This window comes from Scylla paramamosain, chromosome 5 (genome assembly GCF_035594125.1).
Source record: "Scylla paramamosain isolate STU-SP2022 chromosome 5, ASM3559412v1, whole genome shotgun sequence".
Taxonomy (NCBI): Eukaryota; Metazoa; Arthropoda; class Malacostraca; order Decapoda; family Portunidae; genus Scylla; species Scylla paramamosain.
The window spans coordinates 36,773,813-36,792,693 of NC_087155.1; the positions used below are offsets into that span (position 1 = coordinate 36,773,813).

The following is an 18,881-nucleotide window of genomic DNA, read 5'->3' on the forward strand; positions in this document are numbered from 1 at the left end:
GGAACAAGGGAGAGAGAGAGAGAGAGAGAGAGAGAGAGAGAGAGAGAGAGAGAGAGAGAGAGAGAGAGAGAGAGAGAGAGAGAGAGAGAGAGAGAGAGAGAGAGAGAGAGAAATATAAACGATGATAATAAACTTGTAAGAAAAGGAGGAGGAGGAGGAGGAAGAGGAGGAGGAGGAGGAGGAAGAGGAATAAGCAAGATAAACAACAACAACAGCAACAGCAGCAGCAGCAGCAACAACAACAACAACAACAACAACAACAACAACAACAACAACAACAACTCAGTCTTTCCATAAAACAAAGACAAGACACATTTTCTTCCAAAACATTTTCCAAAACCATTTTTCACATCATTTCTGAGACAGGAAGTGAGATTCAGTTGAATATTCAATTATCAGGGGGCAATTTCCTGCTAACCCTCTTAAATTGGGGGAGGAGGAGGAGGAGGAGGAGGAGGAGGAGGAGGAGGAGGAGGAGGAGGAGGAGGAGGAGGAGGAGGAGGAGGAGGAGGACATGAACTGATAAGAAAATTTCAACAGTATATTTTGTATTTTTGAAGCAGGAAACCACAGATTGAAGCAGTAAAACAATAAAAAAAACCCAGCTGGAAGAGGAGGAGGAGGAGGAGGAGGAGGAGGAGGAGGAGGAGGAGGAGGAGGAGGAGAAGGAGGAGAAGGAGGAGGAGGAGGAGGAGGAGGAGGAGGAGGAGGAGGAGGAGGAGGAGGAGGAGGAGGAGGAGGAGGAGAGAAGGAGGAGGAGGAGAGAAAATTCATGTATTACCTTATTTGGAAGTGGCAGTGGATCTTAGTCCTTGTTTTCCGCCTGGCTCTGTTCCTTCTGTGCCACGCTGAGTGCTGTGGTGGTGGTGGTGGTGGTGGTGGTGGTGGTGGTGGTGGTGGTGGTGGTGGTGGTGGTGGTGGTGGTGGTGGTGGTGGTGGTGGTGGTGGTGGTCATGGTGGTGGTGGTGGTCATGGTGGTGGTGGTGGTCATGGTGGTCATGGTGGTGGTAGCCTGTCGGAATAAAAGCAACATTAGTAATTTTCATGTACCAGTAATGTAAGTAATGTACCAGTAAATATATCAATAAATGAAAGAATGTTAATAATTGTGGAGGTGAAGAGAGACACAGGTGTTACGGCTCAGTTCTGACTAGTCTTGCTGTTGTGTCTAGGGGTGAGTAAACCCTGGTGTTGGTCTTATTGATGCTGGGCTGGGCTGCTTGTGGCCTCAACCTGCTGGGTGATGGGCTGGTTCAGGCGCAGACTCACCCACTAATCAGCCCCGGTCATGTGTGAAGGGTGCACCAAGTATTGCTGCAGTTATTAATATTTGTGATGAAATCTGAAACTGTTCCTGAGATCACCAGGTACGGGAACACACAGGGGCCACGTGGCTACACTTGTGAGGTGTAATACATTAATACTTCACATTAAGGCAAGAACAATGTGAAGATGTGCTCAGTACGCCACGTTTGTCAAGGATACAATGCTCAAGACACAATGAACATCACACAGAGACTGGCTGTGTTGTTAAGGAGCTGCCATGCTGTGCTGTGCTGTGCTGTGCTGTGCTGCCTTGCCTCTCAACCTGTACACTCATATTTAAAGCAGTGAGGTGCAGTTTACACCCTTGCTGTGTGCTGTGTCTCAGTGTGTGCCCAGCCCATCCACAAGGATAGCCAGGGTGCTGGACAGACAGGGCACACATGAGGCTGTGCCACCTGTCCAGCAGCCCAGTAATGCAAGAACAGGGGAGGCAGGGTAAACTCTGGAACTCCCTGCCTGCTTCTGTATTTCCACCTTCCTATGACTTGAATTCCTTCAAGAGGGAGGTTTCAAGACACTTATTCATCAATTTTTGACCACTGCTTTGACACTTTTATGGCACTGGCATTTCAGTGGGCATATTTTCTTATTGGATTTTTGTTGCCCTTGGCCAGTGTCACTCCTACATAAAATTGAAAAAAAAAAAAAAAAAAAAAGCTGACCTAAGCGTGGTGACACAGAGGTACCAGCAAGTGACCTCAGGAAGATGAAAAAGTAATGGAGGTCATCTATTTCACCAATCACAATGACATGAAGGCTAGGGACACCACAGGGCCAAGACACCACCACCAACACCACGCCGCCCTTCACGCGTCACCCAGGCCGACAGGTTGGCGGCCCAGCGCGTTGGCCTCACACTTGCACTGTTCCTCCCCTGGTATGTGTGTGTGTGTGTGTGTGTGTGTGTGTGTGTGTGTGTGTGTGTGTGTGTGTGTGTGTGTGTGTGTGTGTGTGTGTGTGTGTGTGTGTGTGTGTGTGTGTACAGGACTTCCAGGTATTGATTTAACAGAGATTGTGTGAAACAGAATCTATTAACATATAGTATCAGGTAAAATGACACACTGATTACTGTCCTAATGTGTGTCCTAACTCATAATAATTTTGTATTATTTTTTGTACTATTGGGTACTATTAAAGGCTTGTACTAACTCTTAATATTATTGTGGGCTATTATATCACCTCTAACTATCAGTACTATTCTTTACTACTATCCAGGCAATAGTAATCCATTCTTTTCAACCATCAAGTGAGAGAGACAGATTTATTTATTTATTTATTCATTTATACAAGCCAGTGCTAGAGTAATATATATGTATAAAAAGGCCTACTAAGGTCCCTGTAGGTCAAAGGTCATCCTTCAAATACTGATTAACTCTTGTATTAGGGTGGTGGACAGAATAGTGGTGAAATATTGAGAATACTGGTGAACTCTTGTATTAGTGAGGTGGACAAAATAGTGGTGAAAGATTGAGAATACTGGTTAAATGTTGTATTAATGAGGTGGATAGACTAGTGGTGAAATATTGAGAATACTGGATAACTCTTGTATTAGGTGGGTGGTGGTGATGGTGGTGGTGGTTATTGTTGTTGTTGCTGCAGTCAGAAGCCATGATATTTATTCAATTTGTTTACTTGGGTTTGCACACAGAAGGTAAAAAGAAGCAAAAAAATAAAATCATGCTAAAAAACACAAAAGAAAAAAGAAGTTAAAGAAAGAAAGAAAGAAAAAAATGAACAAAATTAAAAAGAAGAGCTTAAAAATCAAAGGTAGCTTTTGTTGTTGACCGAAAAAGATAAATAAATAAATAAACAAACAAAAATGCATCCAAATTTCAGGCTTTCGTTATTATTATTGTTGTTGTTGTTGTTGTTATTATTAATGTAGGTGTGGAGGGCAGTCTGCCACTCTCCAGACCCCCAGGACCCTTTTCATCACTTCCGGTAACAGCAGCAGCAGTACTAGTAATAGTAGCAACAGTATTAGAAGAAGAGGAAGAAGTAGTAGTAGTAGTAGTAGTAGTAGTAGTAGTAGTAGTAGTAGTAGTAGTAGTAGTAGTAGTAGTAGTAGTAGTAGTAGTAGTAGTCCTCCCTCTCCCATTGGCCTGTTATATTTAGTCTGTCCACCACCTCTCTCTCTCTCTTGCTGGTTATAGTAATAGTAGTAGTAGTAGTCCTCCCTCTCCCATTGGCCTTATACATTGAAGCATGATAATACATAGCTGTGTTGCCTCATATGATGTACAGAGGGTGTACATGGCAGTGTATGTATGTGTTGTGGCTTATACAATGCTCTCATACACTAAAGCATGATGATACATACCGCTTTATTGCCTTGTATGAAGTATTGATGTGTCAACAGTGTTCTTGCATCCCATCTGTCTTGTGTTGGCCTGGTTCACCTCTGCAATACAAAAGAAATTATTATTAGTATTACTGATGCTAGTAGTAGTAGAAATAATAGTAGTAGTAGTAGTAGTAGTAGTAGTAGTAGTAGTAGTAGTAGTAGTAGTAGTAGTAGTAGTAGTAGTAGAAGTAGTAGTAGTAGTAATGATTTATCCATCTATGTTTTAAATGTTTTTTTTAATTATTGTGATGTCATAATGCTTTCTCTCCTTCTCTATCTAACCCTCTCTCTCTCTCTCTCTCTCTCTCTCTCTCTCTCTCTCTCTCTCTCTCTCTCTCTCTCTCTCTCTCACATTCTCTCTCTCCCCGCAGACAGTGAGCGCGACATGGTAAGGACAGAGAAGTTCCTGGAGGTGATCAACGCAGCCAACACTTCCCTGCCGGAGCTGCGGAAACTGTCTTGGTCTGGCATTCCCTCACAAGTCCGTGCTGTGGCTTGGAGGTAATTAAATGTATGTATGTATGTGTGTATGTATGTGTGTGTGTTAGGTAGTACTAGTGAAGTTATGAATGTTTTTGTTTGTCTGTTAATTTTTAGTAATATAAAATAAAAAAAAAAAACACATTAATTTCTCTCTCTCTCTCTCTCAGGGCATCCTCCCAGCAAACTCAGAGAGACGAGAGGACACGCTGCGAAGGAAACGAGAGGAATAATGGAGTTTTGTGGACCAGTACTATGGCACGAGGCACGAGGATATCCACCAAGATACCTTTAGACAGGTGTGTGTGTGTGTGTGTGTGTGTGTGTGTGTGTGTGTGTGTGTGTGTGTGTGTGTGTGTGTGTGTGTGTTGATAATCTTCCTTTCCTGTTTTTTTTTCTTTCAATATTTTTTTCTCTCTCTTTTTCTTTATTTTCTATGTGTGTGTATATCAGTTTAAAAGCTTCATTCTCCTGTCATAGGAATATTTGTCACCTGGTGTATCTTTTCAGTCATTCTTTTATATACTGACTAAGATCTCTATCCTTGTAATATAGAGACCACAAAAGCAAGTATTCTCCTCTCTACTGCTCTCATCTAACCTAACCTAACATAACCTTAGCAAACCAAACCTAACCAAACCAAACCAAACTTAACCTAACCAAACCTAACTTAACCTAACCAAACTTAACCTAACCCAACCTAACCAAACCAAACTTAACCTAACCCAACCTAACCAAACCAAACTTAACTTAACCGAACTTAACTTAACCTAACCTAATCGAATTTAACCTAACTTAACCTAACCTAACCAAACTTAACTTAACCTAACCTAACCTAACCAAACCTAACTTAACCTAACCTAACCAAACTTAACCTAACCTAACCTAACCAAACTTAACTTAACCTAACCAAACTTAACCTAGTCTCACCAAACCCACGTCTCTCCACAGATTCACATTGACATCCCACGCATGTCTCCCCTGATTCCGTTGTTCCAACAAACAATCGTACAAGAAATGTTTGAGCGCATTCTGTACATCTGGGCCATCCGTCACCCTGCCTCAGGTTACGTGCAGGGGATCAACAACCTTGTCACACCCTTCTTCATCGTCTTCCTTCATGAGGTGGTTCCTAAAGGTGAGGTTTTCAATGTCTTTTCCTACTTTGTGATTTAGATTAAGTTCTTGTCTTGTAAGGGCCTATTCTGTAATGCTCTGCTTTCTTGTTCCTTCTCTGCCATCTAGACTTTTCCAGAGTCACAGAGGGATAATTAGCTGTGTTCTCAAGAGTGTTTCTCCTGTTCATAATGTAGAAGTCTTGTTAATCTGTTACCACAATTTTAAAAACACTTAAAAATGCTTTGCTCATTTATCAAGACTGTTTTTCAAGGTCAAGGAGATGATTAGCCAGTTTTCAAGAGTGCTTCTCCTGTTAATAATGTACAAGTCTTGTTAATCTGTCACTAGAATCATGAAAAACACACTTAAAAACATGTACAGCTTCATCTAGAGCCTTTTTGAAAACAGAGGAAGTACAGCACAGAAGTGTTTCAAAATATGGTACCAAATATCTATCAGTTTATCTATCCATCAGTTTATTTTGTTAGAAAAGGGAACAAGGGAGAGAGAGAGAGAGAGAGAGAGAGAGAGAGAGAGAGAGAGAGAGAGAGAGAGAGAGAGAGAGAGAGAGAGAGAGAGAGAGAGAGAGAGAGAGAGAGAGAGAGAAAGATATAAACGATGATAATAAACTTGTAAGAAAAGGAGGAGGAGGAGGAGGAAGAGGAGGAGGAGGAGGAGGAAGAGGAATAAGCAAGATAAACAACAACAACAGCAACAGCAGCAGCAGCAGCAACAACAACAACAACAACAACAACAACAACAACAACAACAACAACAACTCAGTCTTTCCATAAAACAAAGACAAGACACATTTTCTTCCAAAACATTTTCCAAAACCATTTTTCACATCATTTCTGAGACAGGAAGTGAGATTCAGTTGAATATTCAATTATCAGGGGGCAATTTCCTGCTAACCCTCTTAAATTGGGGGAGGAGGAGGAGGAGGAGGAGGAGGAGGAGGAGGAGGAGGAGGAGGAGGAGGAGGAGGAGGAGGAGGAGGAGGAGGAGGACATGAACTGATAAGAAAATTTCAACAGTATATTTTGTATTTTTGAAGCAGGAAACCACAGATTGAAGCAGTAAAAACAATAAAAAAAACCCAGCTGGAAGAGGAGGAGGAGGAGGAGGAGGAGGAGGAGGAGGAGGAGGAGGAGGAGAAGGAGAAGGAGGAGGAGGAGGAGGAGGAGGAGGAGGAGGAGGAGGAGGAGGAGGAGGAGGAGGAGGAGGAGGAGGAGGAGGAGGAGGAGGAGAAGGAGGAGGAGGAGAGAAAATTCATGTATTACCTTATTTGGAAGTGGCAGTGGATCTTAGTCCTTGTTTTCCGCCTGGCTCTGTTCCTTCTGTGCCACGCTGAGTGCTGTGGTGGTGGTGGTGGTGGTGGTGGTGGTGGTGGTGGTGGTGGTGGTGGTGGTGGTGGTGGTGGTGGTGGTGGTGGTGGTGGTGGTGGTGGTGGTGGTGGTCATGGTGGTGGTGGTGGTCATGGTGGTGGTGGTGGTCATGGTGGTCATGGTGGTGGTAGCCTGTCGGAATAAAAGCAACATTAGTAATTTTCATGTACCAGTAATGTAAGTAATGTACCAGTAAATATATCAATAAATGAAAGAATGTTAATAATTGTGGAGGTGAAGAGAGACACAGGTGTTACGGCTCAGTTCTGACTAGTCTTGCTGTTGTGTCTAGGGGGTGAGTAAACCCTGGTGTTGGTCTTATTGATGCTGGGCTGGGCTGCTTGTGGCCTCAACCTGCTGGGTGATGGGCTGGTTCAGGCGCAGACTCACCCACTAATCAGCCCCGGTCATGTGTGAAGGGTGCACCAAGTATTGCTGCAGTTATTAATATTTGTGATGAAATCTGAAACTGTTCCTGAGATCACCAGGTACGGGAACACACAGGGGCCACGTGGCTACACTTGTGAGGTGTAATACATTAATACTTCACATTAAGGCAAGAACAATGTGAAGATGTGCTCAGTACGCCACGTTTGTCAAGGATACAATGCTCAAGACACAATGAACATCACACAGAGACTGGCTGTGTTGTTAAGGAGCTGCCATGCTGTGCTGTGCTGTGCTGTGCTGTGCTGCCTTGCCTCTCAACCTGTACACTCATATTTAAAGCAGTGAGGTGCAGTTTACACCCCTTGCTGTGTGCTGTGTCTCAGTGTGTGCCCAGCCCATCCACAAGGATAGCCAGGGTGCTGGACAGACAGGGCACACATGAGGCTGTGCCACCTGTCCAGCAGCCCAGTAATGCAAGAACAGGGGAGGCAGGGTAAACTCTGGAACTCCCTGCCTGCTTCTGTATTTCCACCTTCCTATGACTTGAATTCCTTCAAGAGGGAGGTTTCAAGACACTTATTCATCAATTTTTGACCACTGCTTTGACACTTTTATGGCACTGGCATTTCAGTGGGCATATTTTCTTATTGGATTTTTGTTGCCCTTGGCCAGTGTCACTCCTACATAAAATTGAAAAAAAAAAAAAAAAAAAAAAGCTGACCTAAGCGTGGGTGACACAGAGGTACCAGCAAGTGACCTCAGGAAGATGAAAAAGTAATGGAGGTCATCTATTTCACCAATCACAATGACATGAAGGCTAGGGACACCACAGGGCCAAGACACCACCACCAACACCACGCCGCCCTTCACGCGTCACCCAGGCCGACAGGTTGGCGGCCCAGCGCGTTGGCCTCACACTTGCACTGTTCCTCCCCTGGTATGTGTGTGTGTGTGTGTGTGTGTGTGTGTGTGTGTGTGTGTGTGTGTGTGTGTGTGTGTGTGTGTGTGTGTGTGTGTGTGTGTGTGTGTGTGTGTACAGGACTTCCAGGTATTGATTTAACAGAGATTGTGTGAAACAGAATCTATTAACATATAGTATCAGGTAAAATGACACACTGATTACTGTCCTAATGTGTGTCCTAACTCATAATAATTTTGTATTATTTTTTGTACTATTGGGTACTATTAAAGGCTTGTACTAACTCTTAATATTATTGTGGGCTATTATATCACCTCTAACTATCAGTACTATTCTTTACTACTATCCAGGCAATAGTAATCCATTCTTTTCAACCATCAAGTGAGAGAGACAGATTTATTTATTTATTTATTCATTTTATACAAGCCAGTGCTAGAGTAATATATATGTATAAAAAGGCCTACTAAGGTCCCTGTAGGTCAAAGGTCATCCTTCAAATACTGATTAACTCTTGTATTAGGGTGGTGGACAGAATAGTGGTGAAATATTGAGAATACTGGTGAACTCTTGTATTAGTGAGGTGGACAAAATAGTGGTGAAAGATTGAGAATACTGGTTAAATGTTGTATTAATGAGATGGATAGACTAGTGGTGAAATATTGAGAATACTGGATAACTCTTGTATTAGGTGGGTGGTGGTGATGGTGGTGGTGGTTATTGTTGTTGTTGCTGCAGTCAGAAGCCATGATATTTATTCAATTTGTTTACTTGGGTTTGCACACAGAAGGTAAAAAGAAGCAAAAAATAAAATCATGCTAAAAAACACAAAAGAAAAAAGAAGTTAAAGAAAGAAAGAAAGAAAAAAAATGAACAAAATTAAAAAGAAGAGCTTAAAAATCAAAGGTAGCTTTTGTTGTTGACCGAAAAAGATAAATAAATAAATAAACAAACAAAAATGCATCCAAATTTCAGGCTTTCGTTATTATTATTGTTGTTGTTGTTGTTGTTATTATTAATGTAGGTGTGGAGGGCAGTCTGCCACTCTCCAGACCCCCAGGACCCTTTTCATCACTTCCGGTAACAGCAGCAGCAGTACTAGTAATAGTAGCAACAGTATTAGAAGAAGAGGAAGAAGTAGTAGTAGTAGTAGTAGTAGTAGTAGTAGTAGTAGTAGTAGTAGTAGTAGTAGTAGTAGTAGTAGTAGTAGTAGTAGTAGTAGTAGTCCTCCCTCTCCCATTGGCCTGTTATATTTAGTCTGTCCACCACCTCTCTCTCTCTCTTGCTGGTTATAGTAATAGTAGTAGTAGTAGTCCTCCCTCTCCCATTGGCCTTATACATTGAAGCATGATAATACATAGCTGTGTTGCCTCATATGATGTACAGAGGGTGTACATGGCAGTGTATGTATGTGTTGTGGCTTATACAATGCTCTCATACACTAAAGCATGATGATACATACCGCTTTATTGCCTTGTATGAAGTATTGATGTGTCAACAGTGTTCTTGCATCCCATCTGTCTTGTGTTGGCCTGGTTCACCTCTGCAATACAAAAGAAATTATTATTAGTATTACTGATGCTAGTAGTAGTAGAAATAATAGTAGTAGTAGTAGTAGTAGTAGTAGTAGTAGTAGTAGTAGTAGTAGTAGTAGTAGTAGTAGTAGTAGTAAAGTAGTAGTAGTAGTAATGATTTATCCATCTATGTTTTAAATGTTTTTTTTAATTATTGTGATGTCATAATGCTTTCTCTCCTTCTCTATCTAACCCTCTCTCTCTCTCTCTCTCTCTCTCTCTCTCTCTCTCTCTCTCTCTCTCTCTCTCTCTCTCACATTCTCTCTCTCCCCGCAGACAGTGAGCGCGACATGGTAAGGACAGAGAAGTTCCTGGAGGTGATCAACGCAGCCAACACTTCCCTGCCGGAGCTGCGGAAACTGTCTTGGTCTGGCATTCCCTCACAAGTCCGTGCTGTGGCTTGGAGGTAATTAAATGTATGTATGTATGTGTGTATGTATGTGTGTGTGTTAGGTAGTACTAGTGAAGTTATGAATGTTTTTGTTTGTCTGTTAATTTTTAGTAATATAAAATAAAAAAAAAAAAACACATTAATTTCTCTCTCTCTCTCTCTCAGGGCATCCTCCCAGCAAACTCAGAGAGACGAGAGGACACGCTGCGAAGGAAACGAGAGGAATAATGGAGTTTTGTGGACCAGTACTATGGCACGAGGCACGAGGATATCCACCAAGATACCTTTAGACAGGTGTGTGTGTGTGTGTGTGTGTGTGTGTGTGTGTGTGTGTGTGTGTGTGTGTGTGTTGATAATCTTCCTTTCCTGTTTTTTTCTTTCAATATTTTTTTCTCTCTCTTTTTCTTTATTTTCTATGTGTGTGTATATCAGTTTAAAAGCTTCATTCTCCTGTCATAGGAATATTTGTCACCTGGTGTATCTTTTCAGTCATTCTTTTATATACTGACTAAGATCTCTATCCTTGTAATATAGAGACCACAAAAGCAAGTATTCTCCTCTCTACTGCTCTCATCTAACCTAACCTAACATAACCTTAGCAAACCAAACCTAACCAAACCAAACCAAACTTAACCTAACCAAACCTAACTTAACCTAACCAAACTTAACCTAACCCAACCTAACCAAACCAAACTTAACCTAACCCAACCTAACCAAACCAAACTTAACTTAACCGAACTTAACTTAACCTAACCTAATCGAATTTAACCTAACTTAACCTAACCTAACCAAAACTTAACTTAACCTAACCTAACCTAACCAAACCTAACTTAACCTAACCTAACCAAACTTAACCTAACCTAACCTAACCAAACTTAACTTAACCTAACCAAACTTAACCTAGTCTCACCAAACCCACGTCTCTCCACAGATTCACATTGACATCCCCACGCATGTCTCCCCTGATTCCGTTGTTCCAACAAACAATCGTACAAGAAATGTTTGAGCGCATTCTGTACATCTGGGCCATCCGTCACCCTGCCTCAGGTTACGTGCAGGGGATCAACGACCTTGTCACACCCTTCTTCATCGTATTCCTTCATGAGGTGGTTCCTAAAGGTGAGGTTTTCAATGTCTTTTCCTACTTTGTGATTTAGATTAAGTTCTTGTCTTGTAAGGGCCTATTCTGTAATGCTCTGCTTTCTTGTTCCTTCTCTGCCATCTAGACTTTTCCAGAGTCACAGAGGGATAATTAGCTGTGTTCTCAAGAGTGTTTCTCCTGTTGATAATGTAGAAGTCTTGTTAATCTGTTACCACAATTTTAAAAACACTTAAAAATGCTTTGCTCATTTATCAAGACTGTTTTTCAAGGTCAAGATGATGATTAGCCAGTTTTCAAGAGTGCTTCTCCTGTTAATAATGTACAAGTCTTGTTAATCTGTCACTAGAATCATGAAAAACACACTTAAAAACATGTACAGCTTCATCTAGAGCCTTTTTGAAAACAGAGGAAGTACAGCACAGAAGTGTTTCAAAATATGGTACCAAATATCTATCAGTTTATCTATCCATCAGTTTATTTTGTTAGAAAAGGGAACAAGGGAGAGAGAGAGAGAGAGAGAGAGAGAGAGAGAGAGAGAGAGAGAGAGAGAGAGAGAGAGAGAGAGAGAGAGAGAGAGAGAGAGAGAGAGAGAGGGAGAGAGAGAGAGAGAGAGAAATATAAACGATGATAATAAACTTGTAAGAAAAGGAGGAGGAGGAGGAGGAGGAAGAGGAGGAGGAGGAGGAGGAAGAGGAATAAGCAAGATAAACAACAACAACAGCAACAGCAGCAGCAGCAGCAACAACAACAACAACAACAACAACAACAACAACAACAACAACAACAACTCAGTCTTTCCATAAAACAAAGACAAGACACATTTTCTTCCAAAACATTTTCCAAAACCATTTTTCACATCATTTCTGAGACAGGAAGTGAGATTCAGTTGAATATTCAATTATCAGGGGGCAATTTCCTGCTAACCCTCTTAAATTGGGGGAGGAGGGAGGAGGAGGAGGAGGAGGAGGAGGAGGAGGAGGAGGAGGAGGAGGAGGAGGAGGAGGAGGAGGAGGAGGAGGAGGACATGAACTGATAAGAAAATTTCAACAGTATATTTTGTATTTTTGAAGCAGGAAACCACAGATTGAAGCAGTAAAACAATAAAAAAAAACCAGCTGGAAGAGGAGGAGGAGGAGGAGGAGGAGGAGGAGGAGGAGGAGGAGGAGGAGAAGGAGGAGAAGGAGGAGGAGGAGGAGGAGGAGGAGGAGGAGGAGGAGGAGGAGGAGGAGGAGGAGGAGGAGGAGGAGGAGAAGGAGGAGGAGGAGAAGGAGGAGGAGGAGAGAAAATTCATGTATTACCTTATTTGGAAGTGGCAGTGGATCTTAGTCCTTGTTTTCCGCCTGGCTCTGTTCCTTCTGTGCCACGCTGAGTGCTGTGGTGGTGGTGGTGGTGGTGGTGGTGGTGGTGGTGGTGGTGGTGGTGGTGGTGGTGGTGGTGGTGGTGGTGGTGGTGGTGGTGGTGGCGGTGGTCATGGTGGTGGTGGTGGTCATGGTGGTCATGGTGGTGGTAGCCTGTCGGAATAAAAGCAACATTAGTAATTTTCATGTACCAGTAATGTAAGTAATGTACCAGTAAATATATCAATAAATGAAAGAATGTTAATAATTGTGGAGGTGAAGAGAGACACAGGTGTTACGGCTCAGTTCTGACTAGTCTTGCTGTTGTGTCTAGGGGTGAGTAAGCCCTGGTGTTGGTCTTATTGATGCTGGGCTGGGCTGCTTGTGGCCTCAACCTGCTGGGTGATGGGCTGGTTCAGGCGCAGACTCACCCACTAATCAGCCCCCGGTCATGTGTGAAGGGTGCACCAAGTATTGCTGCAGTTATTAATATTTGTGATGAAAATCTGAAACTGTTCCTGAGATCACCAGGTACGGGAACACACAGGGGCCACGTGGCTACTCTTGTGAGGTGTAATACATTAATACTTCACATTAAGGCAAGAACAATGTGAAGATGTGCTCAGTACGCCACGTTTGTCAAGGATACAATGCTCAAGACACAATGAACATCACACAGAGACTGGCTGTGTTGTTAAGGAGCTGCCATGCTGTGCTGTGCTGTGCTGTGCTGTGCTGCCTTGCCTCTCAACCTGTACACTCATATTTAAAGCAGTGAGGTGCAGTTTACACCCTTGCTGTGTGCTGTGTCTCAGTGTGTGCCCTGCCCATCCACAAGGATAGCCAGGGTGCTGGACAGACAGGGCACACATGAGGCTGTGCCACCTGTCCCAGCAGCCCAGTAATGCAAGAACAGGGGAGGCAGGGTAAACTCTGGAACTCCCTGCCTGCTTCTGTATTTCCACCTTCCTATGACTTGAATTCCTTCAAGAGGGAGGTTTCAAGACACTTATTCATCAATTTTTGACCACTGCTTTGACACTTTTATGGCACTGGCATTTCAGTGGGCATATTTTCTTATTGGATTTTTGTTGCCCTTGGCCAGTGTCACTCCTACATAAAATTGAAAAAAAAAAAAAAAAAAAAACGCTGACCTAAGCGTGGTGACACAGAGGTACCAGCAAGTGACCTCAGGAAGATGAAAAAGTAATGGAGGTCATCTATTTCACCAATCACAATGACATGAAGGCTAGGGACACCACAGGGCCAAGACACCACCACCAACACCACGCCGCCCTTCACGCGTCACCCAGGCCGACAGGTTGGCGGCCCAGCGCGTTGGCCTCACACTTGCACTGTTCCTCCCCTGGTATGTGTGTGTGTGTGTGTGTGTGTGTGTGTGTGTGTGTGTGTGTGTGTGTGTGTGTGTGTGTGTGTGTGTGTGTGTGTGTGTGTGTGTGTGTGTGTACAGGACTTCCAGGTATTGATTTAACAGAGATTGTGTGAAACAGAATCTATTAACATATAGTATCAGGTAAAATGACACACTGATTACTGTCCTAATGTGTGTCCTAACTCATAATAATTTTGTATTATTTTTTGTACTATTGGGTACTATTAAAGGCTTGTACTAACTCTTAATATTATTGTGGGCTATTATATCACCTCTAACTATCAGTACTATTCTTTACTACTATCCAGGCAATAGTAATCCATTCTTTTCAACCATCAAGTGAGAGAGACAGATTTATTTATTTATTTATTCATTTATACAAGCCAGTGCTAGAGTAATATATATGTATAAAAAGGCCTACTAAGGTCCCTGTAGGTCAAAGGTCATCCTTCAAATACTGATTAACTCTTGTATTAGGGTGGTGGACAGAATAGTGGTGAAATATTGAGAATACTGGTGAACTCTTGTATTAGTGAGGTGGACAAAATAGTGGTGAAAGATTGAGAATACTGGTTAAATGTTGTATTAATGAGGTGGATAGATCTAGTGGTGAAATATTGAGAATACTGGATAACTCTTGTATTAGGTGGGTGGTGGTGATGGTGGTGGTGGTTATTGTTGTTGTTGCTGCAGTCAGAAGCCATGATATTTATTCAATTTGTTTACTTGGGTTTGCACACAGAAGGTAAAAAGAAGCAAAAAAATAAAATCATGCTAAAAAACACAAAAGAAAAAAGAAGTTAAAGAAAGAAAGAAAGAAAAAAAATGAACAAAATTAAAAAGAAGAGCTTAAAAATCAAAGGTAGCTTTTGTTGTTGACCGAAAAAGATAAATAAATAAATAAACAAACAAATAAATGCATCCAAATTTCAGGCTTTCGTTATTATTATTGTTGTTGTTGTTGTTGTTATTATTAATGTAGGTGTGGAGGGCAGTCTGCCACTCTCCAGACCCCCAGGACCCCTTTTCATCACTTCCGGTAACAGCAGCAGCAGTACTAGTAATAGTAGCAACAGTATTAGAAGAAGAGGAAGAAGTAGTAGTAGTAGTAGTAGTAGTAGTAGTAGTAGTAGTAGTAGTAGTAGTAGTAGTAGTAGTAGTAGTAGTAGTAGTAGTAGTAGTAGTAGTAGTAGTCCTCCCTCTCCCATTGGGCCTGTTATATTTAGTCTGTCCACCACCTCTCTCTCTCTCTTGCTGGTTATAGTAATAGTAGTAGTAGTAGTCCTCCCTCTCCCACTGGCCTTATACATTGAAGCATGATAATACATAGCTGTGTTGCCTCATATGATGTACAGAGGGTGTACATGGCAGTGTATGTATGTGTTGTGGCTTATACAATGCTCTCATACACTAAAGCATGATGATAAATACCGCTTTATTGCCTTGTATGAAGTATTGATGTGTCAACAGTGTTCTTGCATCCCATCTGTCTTGTGTTGGCCTGGTTCACCTCTGCAATACAAAAGAAATTATTATTAGTATTACTGATGCTAGTAGTAGTAGAAATAATAGTAGTAGTAGTAGTAGTAGTAGTAGTAGTAGTAGTAGTAGTAGTAGTAGTAGTAGTAGTAGTAGTAGTAGTAGTAGTAGTAGTAGTAATGATTTATCCATCTATGTTTTAAATGTTTTTTTTAATTATTGTGATGTCATAATGCTTTCTCTCCTTCTCTATCTAACCCTCTCTCTCTCTCTCTCTCTCTCTCTCTCTCTCTCTCTCTCTCTCTCTCTCTCTCTCTCTCTCTCTCTCTCACATTCTCTCTCTCCCCGCAGACAGTGAGCGCGACATGGTAAGGACAGAGAAGTTCCTGGAGGTGATCAACGCAGCCAACACTTCCCTGCCGGAGCTGCGGAAACTGTCTTGGTCTGGCATTCCCTCACAAGTCCGTGCTGTGGCTTGGAGGTAATTAAATGTATGTATGTATGTGTGTATGTATGTGTGTGTGTTAGGTAGTACTAGTGAAGTTATGAATGTTTTTGTTTGTCTGTTAATTTTTAGTAATATAAAATAAAAAAAAAAAAAAACACATTAATTTCTCTCTCTCTCTCTCTCAGGGCATCCTCCCAGCAAACTCAGAGAGACGAGAGGACACGCTGCGAAGGAAACGAGAGGAATAATGGAGTTTTGTGGACCAGTACTATGGCACGAGGCACGAGGATATCCACCAAGATACCTTTAGACAGGTGTGTGTGTGTGTGTGTGTGTGTGTGTGTGTGTGTGTGTGTGTGTGTGTGTGTGTGTGTTGATAATCTTCCTTTCCTGTTTTTTTTTCTTTCAATATTTTTTTCTCTCTCTTTTTCTTTATTTTCTATGTGTGTGTATATCAGTTTAAAAGCTTCATTCTCCTGTCATAGGAATATTTGTCACCTGGTGTATCTTTTCAGTCATTCTTTTATATACTGACTAAGATCTCTATCCTTGTAATATAGAGACCACAAAAGCAAGTATTCTCCTCTCTACTGCTCTCATCTAACCTAACCTAACATAACCTTAGCAAACCAAACCTAACCAAACCAAACCTAACTTAACCTAACCAAACCCTAACTTAACCTAACCAAACTTAACCTAACCCAACCTAACCAAACCAAACTTAACCTAACCCAACCTAACCAAACCAAACTTAACTTAACCGAACTTAACTTAACCTAACCTAATCGAATTTAACCTAACTTAACCTAACCTAACCAAACTTAACTTAACCTAACCTAACCTAACCAAACCTAACTTAACCTAACCTAACCAAACTTAACCTAACCTAACCTAACCAAACTTAACTTAACCTAACCAAACTTAACCTAGTCTCACCAAACCCACGTTCTCTCCACAGATTCACATTGACATCCCACGCATGTCTCCCCTGATTCCGTTGTTCCAACAAACAATCGTACAAGAAATGTTTGAGCACATTCTGTACATCTGGGCCATCCGTCACCCTGCCTCAGGTTACGTGCAGGGGATCAACGACCTTGTCACACCCTTCTTCATCGTATTCCTTCATGAGGTGGTTCCTAAAGGTGAGGTTTTCAATGTCTTTTCCTACTTTGTGATTTAGATTAAGTTCTTGTCTTGTAAGGGCCTATTCTGTAATGCTCTGCTTTCTTGTTCCTTCTCTGCCATCTAGACTTTTCCCAGAGTCACAGAGGGATAATTAGCTGTGTTCTCAAGAGTGTTTCTCCTGTTGATAATGTAGAAGTCTTGTTAATCTGGTTACCACAATTTTAAAAACACTTAAAAATGCTTTGCTCATTTATCAAGACTGTTTTTCAAGGTCAGAGGAGATGATTAGCCAGTTTTCAAGAGTGCTTCTCCTGTTAATAATGTACAAGTCTTGTTAATCTGTCACTAGAATCATGAAAAACACACTTAAAAACATGTACAGCTTCATCTAGAGCCTTTTTGAAAACAGAGGAAGTACAGCACAGAAGTGTTTCAAAATATGGTACCAAATATCTATCAGTTTATCTATCCATCAGTTTATTTTGTTAGAAAAGGGAACAAGGGAGAGAGAGAGAGAGAGAGAGAGAGAGAGAGAGAGAGAGAGAGAGAGAGAGAGAGAGAGAGAGAGAGAGAGAGAGAGAGAGAGAGAGAGAGAGAGAGAGAGAGAGAGAGAGAGAGAGAGAGAAATATAAACGATGATAATAAACTTGTAAGAAAAGGAGGAGGAGGAGGAGGAGGAAGAGGAGGAGGAGGAGGAGGAAGAGGAATAAGCAAGATAAACAACAACAACAGCAACAGCAGCAGCAGCAGCAACAACAACAACAACAACAACAACAACAACAACAACAACAACAACAACTCAGTCTTTCCATAAAACAAAGACAAGACACATTTTCTTCCAAAACATTTTCCAAAACCATTTTTCACATCATTTCTGAGACAGGAAGTGAGATTCAGTTGAATATTCAATTATCAGGGGGCAATTTCCTGCTAACCCTCTTAAATTGGGGGAGGAGGAGGAGGAGGAGGAGGAGGAGGAGGAGGAGGAGGAGGAGGAGGAGGAGGAGGAGGAGGAGGAGGAGGACATGAACTGATAAGAAAATTTCAACAGTATATTTTGTATTTTTGAAGCAGGAAACCACAGATTGAAGCAGTAAAACAATAAAAAAAACCCAGCTGGAAGAGGAGGAGGGAGGAGGAGGAGGAGGAGGAGGAGGAGGAGGAGAAGGAGGAGAAGGAGGAGGAGGAGGAGGAGGAGGAGGAGGAGGAGGAGGAGGAGGAGGAGGAGGAGGAGGAGGAGGAGGAGGAGGAGAAGGAGGAGGAGGAGAGAAAATTCATGTATTACCTTATTTGGAAGTGGCAGTGGATCTTAGTCCTTGTTTTCCGCCTGGCTCTGTTCCTTCTGTGCCACGCTGAGTGCTGTGGTGGTGGTGGTGGTGGTGGTGGTGGTGGTGGTGGTGGTGGTGGTGGTGGTGGTGGTGGCGGCGGTGGTCATGGTGGTGGTGGTGGTCATGGTGGTCATGGTGGTGGTAGCCTGTCGGAATAAAAGCAACATTAGTAATTTTCATGTACCAGTAATGTAAGTAATGTACCAGTAAATATATCAATAAATGAAAGAATGTTAATAATTGTGGAGGTGAAGAGAGACACAGGTGTTACGGCTCAGTTCTGACTAGTCTTGCTGTTGTGTCTAGGGGTGAGTAAGCCCTGGTGTTGGTCTTATTGATGCTGGGCTGGGCTGCTTGTGGCCTCAACCTGCTGGGTGATGGGCTGGTTCAGGCGCAGACTCACCCACTAATCAGCCCCGGTCATGTGTGAAGGGTGCACCAAGTATTGCTGCAGTTATTAATATTTGTGATGAAATCTGAAACTGTTCCTGAGATCACCAGGTACGGGAACACACAGGGGCCACGTGGCTACACTTGTGAGGTGTAATACATTAATACTTCACATTAAGGCAAGAACAATGTGAAGATGTGCTCAGTACGCCACGTTTGTCAAGGATACAATGCTCAAGACACAATGAACATCACACAGAGACTGGCTGTGTTGTTAAGGAGCTGCCATGCTGTGCTGTGCTGTGCTGTGCTGTGCTGCCTTGCCTCTCAACCTGTACACTCATATTT

General features: G+C 42.2%; 1 long non-coding RNA gene across 1 annotated transcript in view; it reads right to left on the bottom strand.

The window, feature by feature from the left end:
• Positions 1 to 786: 786 nt before the first annotated feature.
• The window catches only part of LOC135100361 (uncharacterized), a 52,949-nt gene continuing 34,854 nt past the window's right edge, over positions 787 to 18,881 (bottom strand). Inside the window, exons 8-11 of the long non-coding RNA XR_010268640.1 lie at positions 18,101 to 18,289; positions 12,329 to 12,541; positions 6,553 to 6,789; positions 787 to 1,012 (exon numbers count right to left, since the gene is read on the bottom strand). This is a non-coding gene — a long non-coding RNA (uncharacterized LOC135100361). The remainder of the gene's footprint in view (positions 1,013 to 6,552; positions 6,790 to 12,328; positions 12,542 to 18,100; positions 18,290 to 18,881) is intronic.